We start from the raw sequence: 23,527 nt of genomic DNA on the forward strand, positions 1-23,527 counted from the left end.
ATTCATTAACTGTATTTCTTAGTAACAAGTCTTTGCTGTATAATAATTTTCAAGTTTGCTACAAACTCTGCTTTAATTTTCTAGTAATCTGAGAAGACAACCACAGCTGCAATTTTGAGGCAGACAGTGATCCCTGATACTGACAGTTTTCCACAAACAGAAAAAAAAGGAAAAATAACTATTCCCACAAGTTTACCACAAATAATAAGCCTGTGGCAAATTCTAAAATTTGCATACAATTATCATTAAGTTTAACAAAAACATAATTATCCCTAACAATAAATGTCTTAAAGTGCTAAAATAAGAAAATTTAGCCACATCCAGTTGTATAACATTTTATGAAATATCTTGAGAAGCCTCTAATGGAAATCAAGGGGCTTCCCTGGTGGCTCAGATGGTGAAGAATCAACCTTCAATGCAGGACACCTGGGTTCGATCCCTGGATTGGGAAGATCCCCAGAGAAGGGAATGGTAACCCGCTCCAGTATTCTTGCCTGGAGAAGTCCATGGATGGAGGAGGCTGGTGGGCTACAGTCCATGGAGTTTCAAAGAGTCGGATGTGACTGAGCAACTAACACTTTCACTTTCTCAAACTGAAGCCGGTAAATTCTTCAGGGAAATACAATTACATTCTCAGTATTTATGAGTCTTCAAGTTTGAGAATGACTAATTTAAATCAGTGAGTGAACAGATCTGATATTTATGAGATTTCTTAAAGTTGCATTCTTTAAAGAATAATTCACATTTAATCTTCCACAATAATGCCAACAATATACTTAGCCAGTATTTAAATCCTAGTAATTAAAATGAGAGGAACCAGAGATCAAATTGCCAACATCCACTGGATCATGGAAAAAGCAAGAAAGTTCCAGAAAAACATCTATTTCTGCTTTATTGACTATGCCAAAGCCTTTGACTGTGTGGATCACAATAAACTGTGGAAAATTCTGAAAGAGATGGGAATACCAGACCACCTGACCTGCCTCTTGAGAAACCTATATACGGGTCAGGAAGCAACAGTTAGAACTGGACATGGAACAACAGACTGGTTCCAAATAGGAAAAGGAATACATCAAGGCTGTATATTGTCACCCTGCTTATTTAACTTCTATGCAGAGTACATCATGAGAAACGCTGGGCTGGAAGAAGCACAAGCTGGAATCAAGATTGCCAGGAGAAATATCAATAACCTCAGATATGCAGATGACACCACCCTTATGGCAGAAAGTGAAGAGGAACTCAAAAGCCTCTTGATGAAAGTGAAAGAGGAGAGTGAAAAAGTTGGCTTAAAGCTCAACATTCAGAAAACTAAGATCATGGCATCCAGTCCCATCACTTCATGGGAAATAGATGGGGAAACAGTGGAAACAGTGTCAGACTTTATTTTGGGGGGCTCTAAAATCACTGCAGATGGTGATTGCAGCCATGAAATGAAAAGACGCTTACTCCTTGGAAGGAAAGTTATGACCAACCTAGATAGCATATTCAAAAGCAGAGACATTACTTTGCCAACAAAGGTCCGTCCAGTCAAGGCTATGGTTTTTCCAGTGGTCATGAATGGATGTGAGAGTTGGACTGTGAAGAAGGCTGAGCACCGAAGAATTGATGCTTTTGAACTGTGGTGTTGGAGAAGACTCTTGAGAGTCCCTTGGACTGCAAGGAGATCCAACCAGTCCATTCTAAAGGAAATCTGTCCTGGGTGTTCATTGGAAGGACTGATGCTGAAGCTGAAACTCTAATACTTTGGCCATCTCATGTGAAGAGTTGACTCATTGGAAAAGACCCTGATGCTGGGAGGGACTGGGGGCAGGAGAAGGGGATGACAGAGGATGAGATGGATGGATGGCATCACCGACTAGATGGACATGTGTTTGAGTAAACTCCTGGAGTTGGTGATGGACAGGGAGGCCTCTTGTGCTGTGATTCATGGAGTCACAAGAGTCGGACATGACTGAGCAACTGAACTGAACTGAACCATATATTTAGCATTTTAAGGGACTGCTTAAAGTATAGTTTTAAGATGTAAGTAATTTTTACCAAAATAAAGCAACTAAGTAAAACTAGGTAATTAAATCAATGTTTATCATGAAAAATTACTGATTCTATGAAAAATTGCCTGGATAAAGACCAGATTCACAGGTTTAGAAAGTCTCACCAAGAGGAATGTGAGAGATGACATCAACAAAATGGTTAAATAAGATGTCCCAGCCTATCTATACACAGAAACACTGATTTAACAACACTATATGGATCAAATACCCTTATCAGAGAAACAGATTCCAGTTAAGAATTTGCCATTCTGCAGATGAATACAGAACTAAGAACAGCTGAATTGAAATGGGTAAAAAAGTAATTTTACCTGTTTTACCTGTGCCATCCCCTCTCACAAGTCAGTACAGTTCAGTACCAAGAGAGATCAATTTGGCCCACAGTTTTGTCTTGGAGGGAAAGAAAGAGTGAAGTGTGTTTTCAATATCCTATGCTTTTTAGTCAACTGGCTAAGGACTGGTCTCTGTCTTACTTCACACAGAGCACTGACGGAACTGGCAAAGTCCAGATATCTGGAGAAGCTAAGAACAACAACAACAAAAAAAGGAGGAGGACCACTTACTCCTGCCAGCGAGGCTCTGTGAGATTGCAAGAAGATGCACAACTCTGAATATTCCCTTCGTGAGTGAGAGAGGCTTGAAGTGTGAGCATCCATAAATAAGCTTTGAGAAGTTCCTAGAATCTCTTGCTAGGCTGACTGTGAAGCTCTAAATCTACTAAAGCCAGCCCTTAAAAATAAGGAAAAGGTGGTTCTTTCTTTATATGTGCAGAGTCCAACACAAAGCTAGAAGGAACATGAAGAAGCTGGAAAATATGATGCAACTGAAAAACATAATGAAGCAAATCTCCAGTAACTAACTCCAGAGCAATGGGTATCTGTGAATGACCTAACATAGAATTTAAAATAATTGTCTTAAAGTTCAGTAAGATACATGAGAACATAGGTAGATAACTAAATGAAATCAGGAAATGATAATCTGAACAAATGAGAATATCAACAAAGAAACAAACAACAAAAAAAAAAAAGAAAGAAAGAAAAAGAACCAAACAGACATTCTGGAACTAAAGAATGCAATAACTGAGTTGAAAAATTCAATAGTTTCAACAGTAGGCTAGGTTAAGCAGAAGAAAGAAAAAAAAAAAAAATCATCTCCCTCAAAGACAGTTCATTTGAAACTTATTCAGAGAACAAAAAGAAAACAGAATGCAAAAGAGGGACGATCCTGTGGAACTTATGGGAAGCCATAGACTCATGGGAGTTCCCCAAGAAGAAGAAATGGCAACCCACTCCAGTGTTCTTGCCTGGAGAATCCCTTGGACAGAGGAGCCTGGCAGGCTACAGTCCATGGGGTTGCAAGAATTGGACACGACTTAGTGACTAAACCACCACCACCAACACCACCACCACCACCACCACAAGGAGAAGAGTGAGAGAGGAAGAGAGAGATTGAGACAGAAAGATTACTTAAATAAATAATGTCTGAAAACTTTTCAAATCTAAGGAGTTACAAATAGACATCAAGGATTCATAAATCTCAAAAAGAAATTGACATTGAGGACACACCATCAAATTGTTAAAAAGGCAAAGAGAAAATTTTGAAAACAGCAAGGGAAAAGTGACTTCATGTATAAGACAGCCCCCATGAGATCTTCAGTGGACTTTAAAAAAGAAAGTTCACAGAAGAAAATGGGATGATATATTCAAAGTGCTGAATGACAGAAAAAAGAAAAAAACCTGCCAACCAAAAATATTATATCTGATAAAACTGTCCATCAAAATGGAGAGATAAATACTTCTCCAGACAAGCAAAAGCTTAGGGAGCTCATTACCACTAAACTACTAGACTTGGCTTACAAGAAACACTAAAGTTAGTTCTCCACATTGAAATTAAAGGACACCAATGAGCAATATGAAAAACAATGAAAATATAAAATACATATATGAGTAAATGGACAAAGATTACTATAACCCTGTAATGGTGGTATGTAAATCAATTTAATTTTAGTGTAGAAATCAAAACCATAATATTTAGATAACTATAACTACAAATATCTGTTAATGATATGAACATGCAAATTGTGATATTAATAATATAAAGTGTATAGGGTCTATAAAAGTCAATAATTTTTGTATGCATGTTGAATAGTTATCTTTTTAAAATAGACTGCTGTAACTATAACATGTTTTATGTAAATCTCATGATAATCACAATGAAAATACCTTCAGAAAATACACATAAGAAAAAGGAATCAGAGCATATCACTACAAAAAAATAAAAATAAAAAAAAAGACCATAAGAAAAGGGGAACGAAAGAATCATAAAAAAGAAAAAAATTAAGTAAGTACTCGTCTATCAATTACTTTAAACATGAGTGGATTAAACTTCCCTTAAAATATAAAACCTAGAGTGGCTGTATGGACAAAAGGACAAAACTCAGCATATACTGTCTATAAGGGACTCACTTTAGATTAAAAGACACAAAAAAAGCTGGAAGTGAGAGGATAGGAAAGAGTATTCCGTTAAAATGGTAACCAATAGAGAGCAAGGCCAGCTATATTTACATTAAAAAAAAATGCTTTAAGTAAAAAACTGTGACTAGAGACACTGATCAATTTATCAGAAAGATATAACAATTATAAATAAATATGTACCCAACATAAAAGCACCTAAAATAGAAAGAAAACATTGACAAAACTAAAGGGAGAAACAAACAGCAATACAATAACAGTAGGAGATTTTTAATACTCTTCTTTCAGTAGTGGATAGAACACATAAACAGAAAAGAAGGAAACTGAGGACTTGAACACTATGTCAAATGTACCTAATACACATACATAGACCAGTCCACCAATAGAATAAACCTTCTTCTCAAGCACCCATGGAATATTTTCCAGAATAGATCACATATTAGGTCACAAAGAAGTCTTAACAAATTTTAAAAGATTGATATCAAATATCTTTTCCAAGCACAATAGAATAAAATGAAAAATCAACAATAGGAGACAAGTTAGAAAATTCACAAACATATGGAAATTAGCACATTAATGAAAAGTCAACAAATTTTAAATTTCAGTTTTAGAAAGAGAGGTTTGAGAGGAGAGGAAGGCAATAATCAAAGCGTTAGAGACAGAATTTTTCAAAATTTCAACATAATTCCTCAGAATAAATAATTAATAAATAAAGTGACTCTCAAACATAATAAATAAAAATAAACCCAAACTGTATCAGTCATCTTAAGCTAAACTGTACTGCACTAACAAATTACTTTAAAAATATAGTATCTTAAAACAACAAAGATATATTTCTTGTTCACGTCACATATCCATTATAGATTTACTGTACTTCGGGTCCATGTGTACACTCCGAAATCTAAACTGATGGGCATTTCTTCCTTGGGGCGTTGTTAGTATTGTCACAGAGGGAAAAGAAAATCGTGTAAAACTGTGTAACGACTCTTCAAGTTTCCACTAAGCTATTGTACATGTCAGTTCTGCTTTCATTTCACTGGTTGAAGCAAGTCACATGACTAATACTGATTACAATGGGACAGGGACGTATGATCTTCCCATATTAATATAATCTTACTATGTTCCTATCTGGGCTTCCCTGGTGGCTCAGAGGTTAAAGCGTCTCCCGGGTTCCATCCCTGGGTCGGGAAGATCCCGGAGAAGGAAATGGCAACCCACTCCAGTACTCTAGCCTGGAGTGGCTACATGGAGGGAGGAGCCTGGTAGGCTACAGTCCATGGGGTCGCAAAGAGTCGGACACAACTGAGCGACTTCACTTACTCACTCATGTTCCTATCTAGAGTGTATTAATTAGTATCTGCTGCTACTGCTAAGTTACTTCAGTCGTGTCCAACTCTGTGCGACCCCATAGACGGCAACTCACCAGGCTCTCCTGCCCCTGGGATTCTCCAGGCAAGAACATTGGAGTGGGTTGCCATTTCCTTCGCCAATGCATAAAAGTGAAAAAGTGAAAGTGAAGTCGCTCAGTCACGTCCGACTCTTAGCGACCCCATGGACTGAAGCCTACCAGGCTCCTCCATCCATGGGATTTTCCAGGCAAGAATACTGGAGTGGGGTGCCATTGCCCTCTCCAATTCGTATCTGGGAAAACAAAAATAAAACTGAGTATTTCAAACAAAAGTATATAATACAGAGAATTGTTTACAGTGTGTTTGAAAGCTAGGGGAGCCAAAGGGAAGGTAGTGTTATCCAGGTGTTACTGTTTCTGTTGGAAGCACTAAGATACAACCATATTGTAGGAATCCAACAACCCATCCTCTTAAGGACACACGCTGAAATATCTGGGAGTGCACATCCCTACTGTTGGGGCTGCCATATCGATACTATAATTGTTGTCTGCTACTCTTACTAGAGATTGGCTGCTGAGGCTCCTAGACAGCAGAAGCTTCCACTGAGGTGCTGAGTTCATCCAGTGCTGCTGCTAAGACTGCTAGGACAAGAAACAGAAGAATGAACATCGAAAGAAAAGAAGCATAAAAGCAGTTGCAGAGAAAAGCCACACAAAGGAACACATAGGTGAGAGTAGATTGCTGGGGACGGCAATGGAATCCAGAGACAGTGCAATAACGTTTTTTAAGTGCTGAGGAAATGTAAATATTAGCTTAGAATTCTACATAAAGTTAAACTCATTCAAATGTGAAATTTAAATAAATATATTATCAGGAACACAAAGGCTAAAGCTTTAAATTTTGTAGACCTCACTGTACTGCAGGATGAATTCTAGTAAGAAGAAAGTAAAACCAGAAGAAAGACTACAAAAAGACATTAGTAAAAATATTGGCAAATCTAATCATGGTTTGACCAATAAATGCAGTGATAATAGTCACTGTAAATGGATTAAAAACAAGACGGAACTAAAATAAGACTATGTGTTTGTATGATGGGAAAGATTAATGATAGTAATAGAGAGCGAAGCACCATAAGTTTATTATAAACATAGAAAAGTGGAGATAGCAATATTTTTAACCTACAGTTAAGTCAATTATTTCCTAAAAATTTAAGAATAACAAGTGAAGAGTCTAAAATAAGTGTATAGTTTCAAAATCAATAGAGGGAGAAAAGTAGATCGGATTATCACCTAATAGAATAGGAGGAAAAAAGATATCAATTTCATTGTATTTGACTCCGTTTATAATCCATGCATAGCAACTTAACATAGAAAATTATTTTTCTCACATAACAAGAAGACAAGAAGTAGCCAAATACTAAGTTACTGTTCATTGTCTCTATTATTCTTTAGGTTATAAGATAGTTGCTGTAGCTACAGCTAGTACTGCTGCATTCCAGTGAAAAATTAAAATTCTTTGGAGCTACATATTTTTCATTTAACAGGTAAAAAATGTTAAAAAAAAAAAAAAGAACACTACAAATGAAAACTTTTGGGTGCAGCTAATGCAGTGCTTAGGACAAATATATAGCCTTGTTTGTTTTAGAAAAGAATGGGGCTGAAAATTAGGTAAGCATTCAAATATGGACATTTAAAATTGAAAAAGCAAAGTAGTAGTAGGAAATAATAAAGATAGAGCAGAAATTAATAAAATATTTTAAAATACCATAAATTTTTATAGCAAAATTAATAAAATTCTGGGAAAACTGATTTAAAATGTAAAAAAATTTAAAAAGCTACATACACATAATATTGAATATAAAAAGTAAGAAGTAAGAACTACAGCTGAGAAACAGGTAGTAGAATACTACAAATTATGGCAGTAAATTTAAAAAGTTTTAAAGCTGGATAAAAGGGTAAAGTTCCTACAAAAATATAATTTATCAAATTGACTCAAGTGGAAATAGAACATATAAAGTATTGCTAACTATTAAAGTAACTGAAACTAGAAATGCTTCCCCTGGGACTTCATTCCCACAAAATGTCCTGATAGATTTTAATAGCTAAGAATATTTTCTGCACAGAGATGATATGTAAAATAGAATTATGAAAGCTTTACATCACAGAAATATGAGAATTATTTTTAAAAGCAAAAAGTTGAAAACAGCCCAAATGCTCAACAACAGGCATATAATTAATAAATTCTGGATTCTTTTTTCATCAGTATAGTATTAAGTAGCCTTTTAAATTGGAAAACTCAGCAGTGGCCACAGGACTGGAAATGATCAGTTTTCATTCCAATCCCAAAGAAAGGCAACGCCAAAGAATGCTCAAACTACCACACAATTGCACTCATCTCACACGCTAGCAAAGAAATGCTCAAAATTCTCCAAGCCAGGCTTCAGCAATACATGAACTGTGAACTTCCAGATTTTCAAGCTGGTTTTAGAAAAGACCGAGGAACCAGAGATCAAATTGCCAACATCCACTGGATCATGGAAAAAGCAAGAAAGTTCCAGAAAAACATCTATTTTTGCTTTATTGACTATGCCAAAGCCTTTGACTGTGTGTATCACAATAAACTGTGGAAAATTCTGAAAGAGATGGGAATACCAGACCACCTGACCTGCCTCTTGAGAAACCTATATGCAGGTCAGGAAGCAACAGTTAGAACTGGACATGGAACAACAGACTGGTTCCAAATAGGAAAAGGAGTACGTACAAAGCTGTATATTGTCACCCTGCTTATTTAACTTCTATGCAGAGTACATCATGAGAAACGCTGGGCTGGAAGAAGCACAAGCTGGAATCAAGATTGCCTGGAGAAATATCAATAACTTCAGATATGCAGATGACACCACCCTTATGGCAGAAAGTGAAGAGGAACTCAAAAGCCTCTTGATGAAAGTGAAAGAGGAGAGTGAAAAAGTTGGCTTAAAGCTCAACATTCAGAAAACTAAAATCATGGCATCTGGCCCCATCACTTCATGGGAAATAGATGGGGAAAAAGTAGAAACAGTGTCAGACTTTATTTTTCTGGGCTCCAAAATCACTGCAGATGGTGATTGCAGCCATGAAATTAAAAGACACTTATTCCTTGGAAGGAAAGTTATGACCAACCTAGATAGCATATTCAAAAGCAGAGATGTTACTTTGCCAACAAAGGTCCGTCTAGTCAAGGCTATGGTTTTTCCAGTGGTCATGTATGGATGTGAGAGTTGGACTGTGAAGAAAGCTGAGCACCGAAGAATTGATGCTTTTAAACTGTGGTGTTGGAGAAGACTCTTGAGAGTCCCTTGGACTGCAAGGAGATCCAACCAGTCCATTCTAAAGGAGATCAGTCCTGGGTGTTCATTAGAAGGACTGATGCTAAAGCTGAAACTCCAATACTTTGGCCACCTCATGTGAAGAGTTGACTTATTGGAAAAGACCCTGATGCTTGGAGGGATTGGGGGCAGGAGGAGAAGGGGACGAGAGAGGATGAGATGGCTAGGTAGTATCACCGGCTCGATGGATATGAGTTTGGGTAAACTCTGGGAGTTGGTGATGGACAGGGAGGCCTGGCATGCTGCGATTCATGGGGTCGCAAAGAGTCGGACATGACTGAGCGACTGAACTGAACTGAGCCTTTTAAATATTTTAAAAATTTCTTTCCTTTTTACATTGCATTTTCTGATAAACCTAAAATTCTAACAAATTTTTATTACTTGTTAATTGCCTGGTATTAATTCTTAATTTGGAAATTTAGCATGTGTTCATTCTTGAGGTGTGGCAGGTGGACAACATTAAGGCAGGCTGGAAATGCTGAGTACAAGGTGATAAGAGAAAGCAATAATGGGTAGTGGCCTAAAGTGGATAGAGCATTAAGGTGACATTCGATGACCAGGATGCATGAGAGAACATATGAGCATTTTTCCTGGACCCCAGAACTACCTGGAGAATGGAGCTTGCTCAAAGACTTCCTACTAATTGAAAAATGTCAGATTCTGAGCTATTAATATTTGAGTATTAATATTAGAATCTGAAAGCACCTCCTTTACAAATGAAAAATGCTTGTAACTTAGTGCTAAATGAAAAATTAATCTGGTACCAGACTAATTAATGATGTAGCAATCTGATATCATCATGATCATATGTTTTTAAAGCCTATATACAAAAGAACTTTATTGGACGGAGGTACATCAACATGGTAAGAATAATTGCATGTATATGATTAGATTTTTACTTTCCTTCCTTCTTTTATTTTCCTTATTATTTCAGGTTTTTTAAATGAGTTCATAAAGCAATACTCATTAGAAAAATTTCAAAATGATCCCATTTCCCAAAGTGGGCAAAAGAGAGAAATAGCTTTTACAGAATAGTGCCTGTCCAGGCACCCTTCCCCACAATGAATGCTCTACATTATGCAGCCTTTTACCTTTGACCTAAAGACATAAACAAAAACTCAGTTTGTGCTGAACCAGTTTTACTTTTAGCTTAGTCTTAAGCATGATCCATGCTGCTGGCTGTTTGCCTCTTGTAATGCATTTTCTGAAATAGCCACAGAAATATGTAACACAAACATTATTTTTCAGAACCCATCATTCATAAGATAACCATAATAAACTCCTCTGTAACAGACTTTCAAGGAATATTACATTTTCACTCTGAAGTAAAATAGAAGCCTGCATTACAGCAACCTGGCAAACTTTCTGACTTGCGTTCTGGTGATTGCCAACAACTTTCTTCTCTTGGGCCCTGAATTTAGGACCAAACGCAAACCACAGAGAACTACAGAGACACCACGTTGCACTGCTCCTGGTAGCAAAGAAAAACTTGACTCTGTTGGCAATCGAACAAACAGAAGGATGTCACATTCTCACCACTCCCACATCGTGACCAAGCAATGTGACTCTGCCTGTAGAGTATTGGCTAGAACTGTAACAATGGCAAATATTGACATGGCTTAGCATTTCCCACAGAAGTATCTGGCACAGTTAAGATATTGGTTATTGTCTATTTAGGCCACCAAGCCTTTGATATTTCAAGCTAATGTTGTTCAGTAGAGAGGAACTGGTGTACATGATACTTAATCAAAAACAGCAGCTACTGAAATACTGACCTTAAAACACCCCTAGTAATAGCATCTCTCTTGCTCTACTTCTGTGCGTAGGTGTCTGTTAAGAACTCTAAAGTTTCTGTTCAACTGGTCAGAGGAAAAACATTGATAGATATATATGACCTTGAATCATGCTTCAGTTCAGTTCAGTTCAGTCGCTCAGTCGTGTCTGACTCTTTGCGACCTCATGAATCGCAGCACGCCAGGCCTCTCTGTCCATCACACACTCCCAGAGTTCACTCAGACTCATGTCCATCTAGTCAGTGATGCCATCAGCCATCTCATCCTCTGTCGTCCCCTTCTCCTCCTGCCCCCAATCCCTCCCACCATCAGAGTCTTTTCCAATGAGTCAACTCTTCGCATGAGGTGGCCAAAGTACTAGAGTTTCAGCTTTAGCATCATTCCCTCCAAAGAAATCCCAGGGCTGATCTCCTTCAGAATGGACTGGGTGGATCTCCTTGCAGTCCAAGGGGCTCTCAAGAGTCTTCTCCAACACCACATGGCACTTGCTCTCCATCTGAGGAACAGGTCCATAGATTTCCTTATCACTATATACCCTAGGATCTCCCTGGTAGTCAAGTGGTTAAGACTTGGCAGTTCTGCTCTAGAGGGCCCAGGTTTGATACCTGGTTGGGAAATGAGACTCCACAAGCCGCAGGGTAAGCCCAAAAATTAAAAAAAAAATTAATTACATATCTTATCCTTCAATGCAGGAGACCCACGTTTGATTCCTGGGTCTGGAAGATCCCCTGGAGAAGGAAATGGCAATCCACTTCAGTATTCTGGCCTGGAAAATCCCATGGACAGAGAAGTCTGATGGGCTACAGTCCATGGGGTCTCAAGAGGCAGACATGACTTAGAGACTAAACCACCACCACCACCACCACTATCCCATCAATGTAGAGCAGGTATGTTTTAAAACAACTAACTTAATCCCTGAACAACCTTTAAAAAACACAGAACTATATTTAATATTTATACTTGTGGAGCAAAGAATTCTTAAAATTGAAATATATAACTTAGATGTTTTAAAATTAATAAAGATTTGAAATAAACTATCAAAGGGTTATTACAGGGAACACATTCACATTAATGGGTGTTTTTGTTCAGTTGCTTAGTCAGGTCCAACTTGTTGTGACCCCATGGACTGCAGCATATCAGGCTTCCCTGTCCTTCACCATCTCTTGGGAGTTTGCTCAAACTCATGTCCATTGAGTCAGTGATACCATCAAACCATCTCATCTTTTGTCTTTCCCTTCTCCTCCTGCCTTCAATCTTTCCCAGCATCAGGGTCTTTTCCAATGAGTTGGCTCTTCTTATCAGGTGGCCAAAGTACTGGAGCATCCCATTAATAGGTAGATAAGACTGTATATCAAGCTCTGCATTTTAATTTATTTTATTGAACTATAGTTGATTTCCAATGTTGTGTTAGTTTCTGCTGTACAGCAAAGTGGTTGTTTTATATATAGATAAATATACTTTTTCTCTTCTGTGGAGTCTTCTCCACTAGGGTTTATTGCAGAAATATAGTTCTCTATACTATACAGTAGGGCCTTGTTTTATCCATTCTATATATTATGGTTTGCATCTTATCAAGCTCTATATTTAAATGGATGCTTCTGAATTGTTTTAAGAGCTCTTTCTGAAAATATTGTATTTTACCTAGCAAAATCTTTTTCTTTTCACTGATAATATAAAACTAATTATTTTGCCATCTAAACTACAGGTATTTCAAAATTGCAACAGTTTTCTATGCAGAGTTTTTCATGTTGTATAACCCTACAACCACAATGAATTATTTCCGTGTGACCTTTTACTGCTATCACAGATGATCACCAAAAATTAGTCAAACAATAGTTGTAATGCTCCAGTCACTTGTTTCTGTGTTGACTTCTAATTTCGGTGAATTTATGCTGTACTTGTGGGCTTCCTAGGAGGCACTAGTGGTAAAGAACCCACCTGCCAATGCAGGAAACATGAGAGATGTGGGTTCAATCCCTGGGTTGGGAAAATCCCCTGGAGGAAGGTGTGACAACCCACTCCAGGATCTTACCTAAAGAATCCCACAGACAGAGGAGCCTGGCAGACTACAGTCCATAGGGTGCAAAGAGTTGGACACAACTGAAGGGACTTAGCATGTGCACTGCTGGACTTCTGAGTTTAGGAACTGTAATTTAGTAAAGTATAAAACTCATGGCTTTAGAATGAACATTTCCCTAGCTCTCCCCAACCCCATGAATGTTATTGTTTAAACAGAGGTGAGAAAACATTTTCTTTCTGAGTGCTCTGTTGCCTGAAAGTACCTAAAGAGCAAAAGCTCTAAGAGCCTCGTGTCTACTTCTGAGCAGAAACATTCTCAGTATAGTCTGTTTCATAGCCAGGCTTAATACTTAACAAATTGCCTGGTAGTGCAATCACCTTTCTGCTTGCAGAAAACCAAAGGTCTCCCATGACATGAATGACACTGTAAATCTACATGGCTATTCATTTCCACTGACTTTCAGTGCTCTTAACCTTATCAGAGAGCCTGATAATCCCCAAATAATTTTGTTGCCTTTTTGCACTGTTGCCTGGTAATGAAAACAGAACCCTCCTTCCAGCCATCAACTTTCACATCACCCTTTGGGAACAGTCACACACACACACGTATTCATACGTATATTAGATATGTTAATATGATTCAGTGTTTATTTGGAGGCCTTGACGAACTTATTCAGATCAAATCGGATCATCTCTGTGGATCCTTTCCCTTTGAGCACAATAACCTAATTTAACAAATCACATATTTGCTTAAGTCTTCTTTCTAATGGAAAGAAAACGACATGGAAAAAGTTGAATTTTTAATATCATTAATCTATAGCTAACTCAGCTTGCTGTCTTATGCAATACTACGAGAAACAGCTGGGCCCCACTAACCAGAAAGCACTTTTATGGTTTCTCTTAAGGGCCATTAAATCAATGTGATGAGAGCACAGCTGGACTGGATCCTGAAAAATTTATCAGATCCCACACAATACATAAAGGAAGCATGCGGTGCTATTGCAGACTCGGCACCGACCCTCTTGCTTAGACTGCAGGTGGAGCTTAACAGAAAAAGCAAACTCCCCTATTGAGCCCTTGAAAATCTGATTTTCCCTTCTACCTCTCCCCTCTGTGTGGGTGTCTTCTTAAAATACCAGTTACTCATGCAACTATTAAAAAGAATTTTCTGGCTGGATTTATTGGCATGGCTAGGACGTACAAGGACCTGCTTGGCTGTCCCAATATAGCTTTCAACACCAAGAGTCATGTTTTTTGCTTAATAAATTTCACCACATGGTGGGTCCAAAACTACAGCCCTTATGAAAATTTAGAGAGCACAGTAACTCAATAAAGGCTTTCAGTTAAGGGCCAATGCACAAGTAACAACTTCTACCTTATCATACTGGAGCAAATAGGACAACTGCCAAATACATGCATCAGTTTTTTTTTTTTTTTTTTTTTTTCTTTTCTAATTTCAACTCAGCTTTCCCCAATGCTTTATGTATACTGAATGAAATTTTAAAAATCAATGTTATCTAAAGGGCATGGAAAGATTTTATAATGAACCAACAAGCACATATTAGGTAAGACAGTGATAGAACTTAGAAACTAGACCACCCAGATCTGTGGGCAATTAGGCATAACTGCCTTAGGGGTCTAACACCACGGTCTCTGTTCTCTTAATCATGATATCATAATGAGAAAGATAGAGGTATTATATAGCATGAATTTAAATCTAAGTTATGAAATTATATCACTAATTTTGTAATCCTAAGCAAAATATTTACTCTTTGAAATCTGTTTCCTCACCTGTAAAAAAGAAAATGATGAGAGAGTCTTCCTCATCTCAGTATTAGAAGGAAAAAAAATGAAATAATGCAAGTGAAGAATTTAGTTTGGTGGTTGGTATATAGTAAGTGTCTGCTATATCTTCTCTATCTTTTCCTTCTTACTCCTCCTTTTCATTATTATCCCTCCATCATCAGTTTTCACTATAGCACTCATCATGCCCACAGTATTGTGAACGTCTCGGCTGTAGATAAAGTATCTTACTTATTTCTACATCTCTCATAACATATTTAATATTTAATGCAGGGAAGCATTACTTAATCAAGCCTTGAATAATAAATCACTTGTGGTTCTCTGCTAGATGAAAATTGCTCATCCCTAAACATATGGCTTGAGAATTTTCCATGCCTTAGAACTGACAAGTTCCTTTTAAAATCCACACGTGTCAAAATATAAACTCATATGCCATACTTAGTAGTGATTATCATATATCATAGATGCCCATAAGGACATATTTTTAGCAAAAGATCAGATAGTAATAAATGCTACATCAGTTCAGCTCTGCTGCTCAGTCGTGTCTGACTCTTTGCGACCCCATGAACCACAGCACGCCAGGCCTCCCTGTCCATCACCAACTCCCAAGTCCACCGAAACCCATGTCCATCGAGTCGGTGATGCCATCCAACTATGTCATCCTCTGTCGTCACCTTCTCCTCCCGCCCTTAATCTTTCCCAGCATCAGGGTCTTTTCAAAGGAGTCAGCTCTCCGCATCAGGTGGCCAAAGTATTGGAGTTTCAGCTTCAACATCAGTCCTACCAAAGAATACCCAGGACTGATCTCCTTTAGGATGGACTGGTTGGATCTCCTTGCTGTCCAAGGGACTCTCAAGAGTCTTCTCCAACACCACAGTTCAAAAGCATCAGTTCTTCGGCACTCAGCTTTCTTTATAGTGCAACTCTCACATCCATACATGACTACTGGAAAAACATAGCCTTGACTAGACGGACATCATGTCATGACTAAATCAACTGTTCTTATGTAACATAGCCATACTAATAGTGGCCACACTCATATCTGCATGGTTGAGGGATCTGCTCTAGAGTAATTTATTGTCAAAATGGAGGTATCACGTGAAATATAAATTAAAACATAGCAGCTAAAAATCAATCAGAAAAAAATCAGGCAGACAACTTAATAAGATCATCTTTCAGAAAACACTAATGATATTTTGCCTATTATGGACAGTTTAGGAACACGGATTTTTTTCCTTATTTTTTTCCTTCTTACATTAAGATCAAAAGTGCACTCTTACTTCCTTTCCTCTCATAGTTATTTTAAGCATAGCCAGATATAATAAGGACACCCTCAAGCAATAACAATGAACAAACTTAAATTTCAGAGGTTTATATTTTTATTCAAGTTGAACTTTTTCAGCAGTTTCCAGAAAGCTCAAGTTAAAATTACTTACATTGAACCTTTCATGCCTTCTTTTATAACACTCTCCCCTCAACCCCATACTCCACTACACACAAACATAAGGCAGCTAGAAAACTAGAGGTAAGATACCTATCTTATGATCTTATAACATCTCCAAATGAGGGTCCGGCAAGCACAATAGTCTTGCGTATAACATGAAGATCCCTTTTATTTATAGTATAGCTTTGAATCATACAAACTCTGGTTTTAACCAGCTGAGTACTCATCATTCATGTATGATTTATGTTTATAACATAGTTTACCCTATTTAAGTTTGGCACAAAATGAAGGTTAAAATCAAGGCCTGTTTCCAATTCCAGTCTAGTTAGTGTGTCAGTATTCTGATTTTGGATCTTCCTATAATTTTCTCATTTCATGCTACAGCATTTTATGTGAATTCTATATTCTCTGCCATCATAGCTCAACAGCTACAAAATAGTTGAGGAAAAGAAAGAAGTAGTTGAGTTATAGTATGGGCTTAGAGAAGGAAATGGCAGCCCACTCCAGTATTCTTGCCTGGAGAATCCCATGGACAGAGGAGCCTGGCAGGTTACAGTCCATGGGGTCGCAAGAGTAGGACACGACTTCGTGACTACACCACCATATAGTATGGGAATTAAAATTATTTAAAAGTTAGCTGAATTTTCTCAGATTTACCACCTACCACCAAAGGGCTCTGTCGATATTTTGATGGGGTAATAATTTAGCACCTGATCCAGATAAAAATAATATTATGAATAGTCAGTATCGTTCTCTTCTTTTTCACTTGAATTAATCAACCAAGGTCCTCATCAAACCCCAGCCTGGACAATTTTATCGATTTGCTGTTTTAACAAAGATTCATGTTCATGTTTAGAACATTAGAAAAAAGTAGTGGGAAGTGCCATTTGTCTCTTTCTGTCAGGCAAGGATGCTGTAGGAGAAGGGTGCCTCTCAATTAAGGGATGTGGAACTAAAGAAGGAAAAAAGTCATGTATCTGAATAGGCAGCAGCTGACACAGCCAAGGGTTCTTACTTCCACCTCCTTCCTGTTTCAACAGAGAATTTTTGAGACTAACATAGAGGAATAATTAGAGGCAATAGTGAGCCTCCAAATGGACTCCCTATAGAACTACGTAAGCATCCAGAACCCTTGTCTAAGCTCTGAAGGCGTCACCTCATTTCTAGCAAGCCACTTCTAGTAAGCGGCAGCAGGCTCTGCAAGGTGTCTCAGCTCTTTGCTCTCCAGTTTGTTCAGGCTCAGCATTGCTTCTCCCTGGATACCTCTTCACTGAAGTAGTCTCCAACAAGGCAGCTGTACCAATGGCTCTGTGTCTTCATTTATCTTCATTTGAGATTCCTAATTGGGGAATCTCTGCCAACAAGCTGGGAGACGGCCAAGACACCTTCTGGCCTGCAAGACCACCCACTGACTCACAGAGGACCTACCTCCAGGCAGATGCAGACCCTCCTCAGAGCTACTGCTAAAGGAAGACAGACTGCGTTCAGCTCCCATTGTTCATCCTCAGCCTGTTGCCCTTGGGTGGAGAACAAACTCCACAAGGGAGGCAGAGGCCCTGCTGCCCAGAGGTAATTTTAATCCTATCCATTAGAAAACAATGCCATAGGACTTCAGAGGGGCCATGCTTTCTCAGAGGAACATTACAATCACAGTCAGTGCACCATGCAGCAAAATGCAGTGAATTTAGCCGAGGTTACTAACTCGAGCATCACATGGAGTGCACTCCTGAAATAAGCACCCCTTTTTGTTCCCCAGTATATCAAGTGGATGTAGCTCCCACTGAGAGCAGAAAATAAGTCTGTAATGATAGAAGATAGACTGAGAAAAGCTGTAAAGGAAGCACCAAAAAAAATTGCTTTCATTACGGGTCACACAGAGTCGGACACGACAGAGCAGTTGAGCACACACGCAAGCATTTTGTAATATTTGGAGACAAGCATCTCCAACTGTTGAGAATTTGCTTTTTGACTGCAGCCACTAATAATGGAACACGATGGCACTAAAAAATCCCTTATCTTAGCCTGGAATTGCTTAGGAGCTGAGAAAAATAATTACCAAAAGCTCTCTTCTTTTCAGCCTCTGGAAATGAGAGTTGAAGAAACTCAGCATGAACAGCTATGTCTCTAGAATTCTCTGTCTCTTTCTAAACAATGTTGATGAAATAGATATGGTAAAAACATCCAAAAAGAATCACATCTCTTGGAAGATCTGCTTCCCAAACTATCCTGAAGCTCATCCTAGGACAAATATGGATATTAGCACACTGAAAGAAGGTTACATGAATATAGAAGGGGAGAAATGTAAATTCTGCAAGAACTTTGTCTTCTGTCCCCAAACTAGACTACATTCTAAGTCAGCAAAGAATCTAAGAAGTTACATTATCAGTACCTGAGTCCTTTTTTCCCCCATATGCCACATACATAATACTAATACCATACATAATACCAATATCTGTTGTGGAGATAAGTATAAATGGCTTCCAATTTTGTCACATTCTTTTCTGCTCAAACATGAAGTAATTAAAATCTTTTATGCTGGGAGGAGAGTATGATTCTTAGGAAAGAAACTGGAAGAAATCTAACTTCCCCTCTCTTTTTGTCCATTCAATCAAAGAGTTTTGTTTGCTTTTAGTCACCAAGTGAGGACCAGTTTAGCGAACACTTATAGCTTCCTCTACCATTTCATCCACTAGAGTACTTGAATTTTTGGACAAGGTAATGGGTGACATCTGTCTGAGGATAAAGGGATGGAGGGATGGAGGGAGACAGGGAGGGATGAAGTGAAAGAGAGAGGGTGATGGGGGAGTGTGAAGACAGAAAATCTCGGCAGGCTGTTCAGATTTAAATTTTGGTCTCTTTTGATGTTGTTACTGTTGCGGCTAATATATTACTGACCTCTTTCATATTTGCTACAAATGAACAAAAAAATAACTAATTAACCTTAACCTTTTTGTTTTGCTGTTAAAACTACTGTTCCTTTAGGCGGCTTACAAAGAGAGGACATTTGGGTAATAACTGCCTTTTATTTTGCCCTTTGTGTCCATGTAACATCTTAATGAAATGTTTAGATTTGAAATATTTTAAGTGTAATTAAGGTAGCATAGTTGGCTTAAAACTCAACATTCAAAAAATGAAAATCTTGTCATCCAGCCCCATCAATTTATGGCAAATAGGGTAAAAGTGGAAACAGGGACAGATTTTATTTGGGGGGTTCCATAATCACTGTGAACAGTGATAGCAGCCCATGAAATTAAAAGACACTTGCTCTTTCGAAGGAAAGCTATGACAAACCTAAACAGCATATTTAAAGGCAGAGACATCACTTTGCTGACAAAGGTCCATCTAGTCAAAGCTATGGTTTTTCCAGGAGTCATGTACAGATGTGAGAGATGGACTATAAAGAAAGCTGAGAGCCAAAGAATTGATGCTTTTGAACTGTGGTGCTGGAGAAGACTCTTGAGAATTCCTTCAACAGTAAGGAGATCAAACCAGTCAATTCTAAAGGAAATCAGCCCTGAATATTCATTGGAAAAACTGATGCTAAAGCTGAAGCTCCAGTCCTTTGGCCACCTGATGTGAAGAGCCAACTCATTGGAAAAGAGCCTGATGCTGGGAAATATTGAGGGCAAGAGGAGAAGGGGACGACAGAGGATGAGATGGTTGGAAGGCATCACTGACTCAATGGACATGAGTTTGAGCAGACACCGGGAGATAGTGAAGGACAGGGAAGGCTGACATGCTGCAGTTCATGGGGTTGCAAAGAGTTGGATATGAGAGTGGCTGAGCAACACAAAAGAAGCATACAGACAAAATCCAAGCATCTAGACTACCTGAGTGTGATAATACTTTTGGTATTCATAACATAATGAAGCTGGAAGAAAACTTAGAGGTCAAGTATGTTTTGAAATATTATAGTCTTCCCATTTAAGTTGAATATGCCTTAAGTCTCTCAAAATCTGTTGGCAGCTTCCCAGTATGGGCCACCGTTGCTCTCACAGGGACTATTATCTCTGGCCATTCTTCAACTCAATTTCTTCCTCCTCTCAGCACCTTTCCACTATTGTGCTCTCCCCTTGATACCTCAGTCATCTTTCAGGATTCAGTTTAAACGTCATTTCCTTTAAGTTTTCCTGATCCTCCCTTTCACTCCTATGCTCTAAAGCACTTGTCCTCGATTTGCCTTTCATTGGTGTGTTGGAACCAAATCACTGGAGTTCGCCAGACTCAATTGTGAACATTTATTCTCAATTTCATGTTCAGTAACCACATATTGGCAGCTTGAAACTGGCCAATGTGGAAGTATTTAAATCACATAAATTGGAAAATGCTACAAATTAAAGCTTCTTCCTTGCCTCCCTCCTTTTCCATTGGTCTTGTTGCTCCTATTACATATTCACCAAAGACCTTTTGACTATTTGTTATTACACATTTTACTGTGTGATCTTTGCTGAATATTTTTCCTGTCTTCTGTTTAGATGGTAAATTTCATGATACCACAGACCTTATCCCTTTACTGCTAATTCCAAGTCAGTGCCTAGAAAACAGTATATGGTCAATAAGTGCTTAATAAAAAAACTAGTCATTAATTTACATAAAATACTTGGTTAAAAAAATATTTACTTCAAAGTTAATGTTATTACTGTAAAAATGTTGAAAAATATCACACACAGTAAATAAAGTAAATAATATGCTGCTGCTGCTAAGTCACTTCAGTCGTGTCCAACTCTGTGCGACCCCAGAGACAGCAGCTCACCAGGCTCCCCCGTCCCTGGGATTCTCCAGGCAAGAACACTGGAGTGGGTTGCCATTTCCTTCTCCAATGTATGAAAAGTGAAAAGTGAAAGTGAAATCGCTCAGTAGTGTCTGACTTTTAGCGACCCCATGGACTGCAGCCCACCAGGCTCTTCTGTCCATGGGATTTTCCAGGCAAGAGTACTGGAGTGGGGTGCCATTGCCTTCTCTGAAATAATATGCAGAGCCTACCATAGAAGCAATCATTGTTTACATTTTGGTGAATGTCATTTATGATTTTCTCCTAGTTATAAACATATAATGTAGATATAAATGTGCATTTTGTGGTTTTTACACAAACTACTATGTTTTAAAATACATTATGAATGAATCTATGTATTGTGAACATCTTTCTATATTTATCTATCATATATTTATCTATGTACACATATATATACTTACATTACCAATTTATTGTCTTTTTGAATGTACCATATTTTACCAATAATCTGGGGAGAATTTGAATTTTTTGACATAATAAATTTGTAATCAATATTCATATCTGTATTTCCTTTTATAATTCTATGATCATTTCCTTAATGTGGAGTACAGTAATTACTTGTTTAAATGGGTTTTTAAATATGAATTTCCAAATTACCTTCTAGCAATTGAATTATTAATTTCATTACATATAAGGGTTTTTTCCCTCCAAACCCTCTCAATCACTAGATATTACCTGCATGTCTCCCAAAGAGAGGAACCAAAAATAAATCTAGCCTTAATTTGAAGTAAGGTTGAGTACATTTTTCAAAATGAAAAGTAATAACCCCAAATAATAGAAAACCCTAGAAGATAAACCATCCCATTATTTGGAGAATACATTCTTTCTCTCTCCAAATAAATCTGCTAAATTCTTTGGAGGCAGGACATTCTGTTAAGATCATCTCTGACGATCTGGCCCTGCAAATTTGATGAGAAAAAAAAAAACAGGTGAAATGGGAATGATCATTTATACCTTAGAGACTAAATAGAGTAAGTGCAGAGAATTTCCTCAACTAGGAGAAGCCAATAGTGACCTTAGTTCAGTGGCTCAGTCGTGTCCAACTCTTTGTGACACCATGGACTACAGCACGCCAGACTTCCCTGTCCATGACCAACTCCCGTAGCTTGCTCAAACTCACATCCATTGAGTCGTTGATGCCATTCAACCATCTCATCCTCTGTCATGCCCTTCTCCTCCTGCCTTCAATCTTTCCCAGCAACAGGGTCTTTTCCAATGAGTCAGTTCTTCACATCAGGTGGTCAAAATTTTGGAGCTTCAGCTTCAGCATCAGTCTTTCCAATGAATATTCAAGACTGATTTCCTTTAGAATTGACTGGTTTGATCTCCTTGCAGTCCAAGAGACTCCCAGAAGTCTTTTCCAACATCACAGTTCAGCTTTCTTTAGAGTGTCCAGCTTTCTGTACAGTCCAGCTTTTTTATAGTTCAACTCTCACTACTTGAAAGACCATAGCTTTGACAAGATGGACCCTTGTCAGCAAAGAAATGACTCTGCTTTTTAATATGCTGTCTGGGCTGGTCATAGCTTCTGTCCCAAGGAGCAAGTGTCTTTTAATTTCATAGCTGCAGTCACCATCTGCAGTGATTTTGGAGCCCAAGAAAATAAAGTCTATCACTGTTTCCATTGTTTCCCCATCTATTTGCCATGAAGTGATGGGACCAGATGCCATGATCTTAGTTTTTTTAATGTTGAATTTTAAGCCAGCTTTTTCACTTTCCTCTTTCACTTTCATCAAGAGGCTTAGTTCCTCTTAACTTTCTGCCATAAGGGTGGTATCATCTGCATATCTGTGGTTATTGATATTTCTGATATGCAGCAATATCAATAACCTCAGACCTCCATAAGACCTCAGATTTTAGGGATACTACCATCCCTGGGAGCTATCCAGGGTACTAGATTGAAGCTCTGTCTGACCCAAAGGACCAGAGCTCTGGGTCTCTGTGATTATAACTTTTGTTGTAGTTCTACCTTGACTCCCCAAATTCCCACTTCCAGTCCAAAACCAAAGCTATTCTGTACAAAACTAGTTAAAAAAATGAACCAACTGATTTTCTCAAATGTGTTTAAAGAAGTTTTGCCTAATCCTTTTGCTTTCTTGCCTACTACTTGTTCCTGTAACCTGTCATTTATGCCCCCAAATATACAGCCTGATTCTCTAGCTGAGTATCTGAAACAAGCCCTTCAGTACTGACTGTCATGTACAGTAGAAACCATTGCTTATTTATTTGTACATCTACTTGTCAGGAAAACTTGAGAAGTCTGAGCAAGTTTGCAAAGACCAGAAAAACTCCCACTGTCACATGGATCTTCTTGTTTCCTATTTTACCATGACCAAAAATTTTCCCCATGAATTCAATTATTGATATTATGTTCCCTTCCTTTTTATCCAATATATTTTCTTACTACTTTCAAGCTTGTCTTCTCTGTCTCTTTTAAGAAATAT

Source organism: Bos indicus, chromosome 9 (assembly GCF_029378745.1).
Source record: "Bos indicus isolate NIAB-ARS_2022 breed Sahiwal x Tharparkar chromosome 9, NIAB-ARS_B.indTharparkar_mat_pri_1.0, whole genome shotgun sequence".
In the NCBI taxonomy this organism is placed as follows: Eukaryota; Metazoa; Chordata; class Mammalia; order Artiodactyla; family Bovidae; genus Bos; species Bos indicus.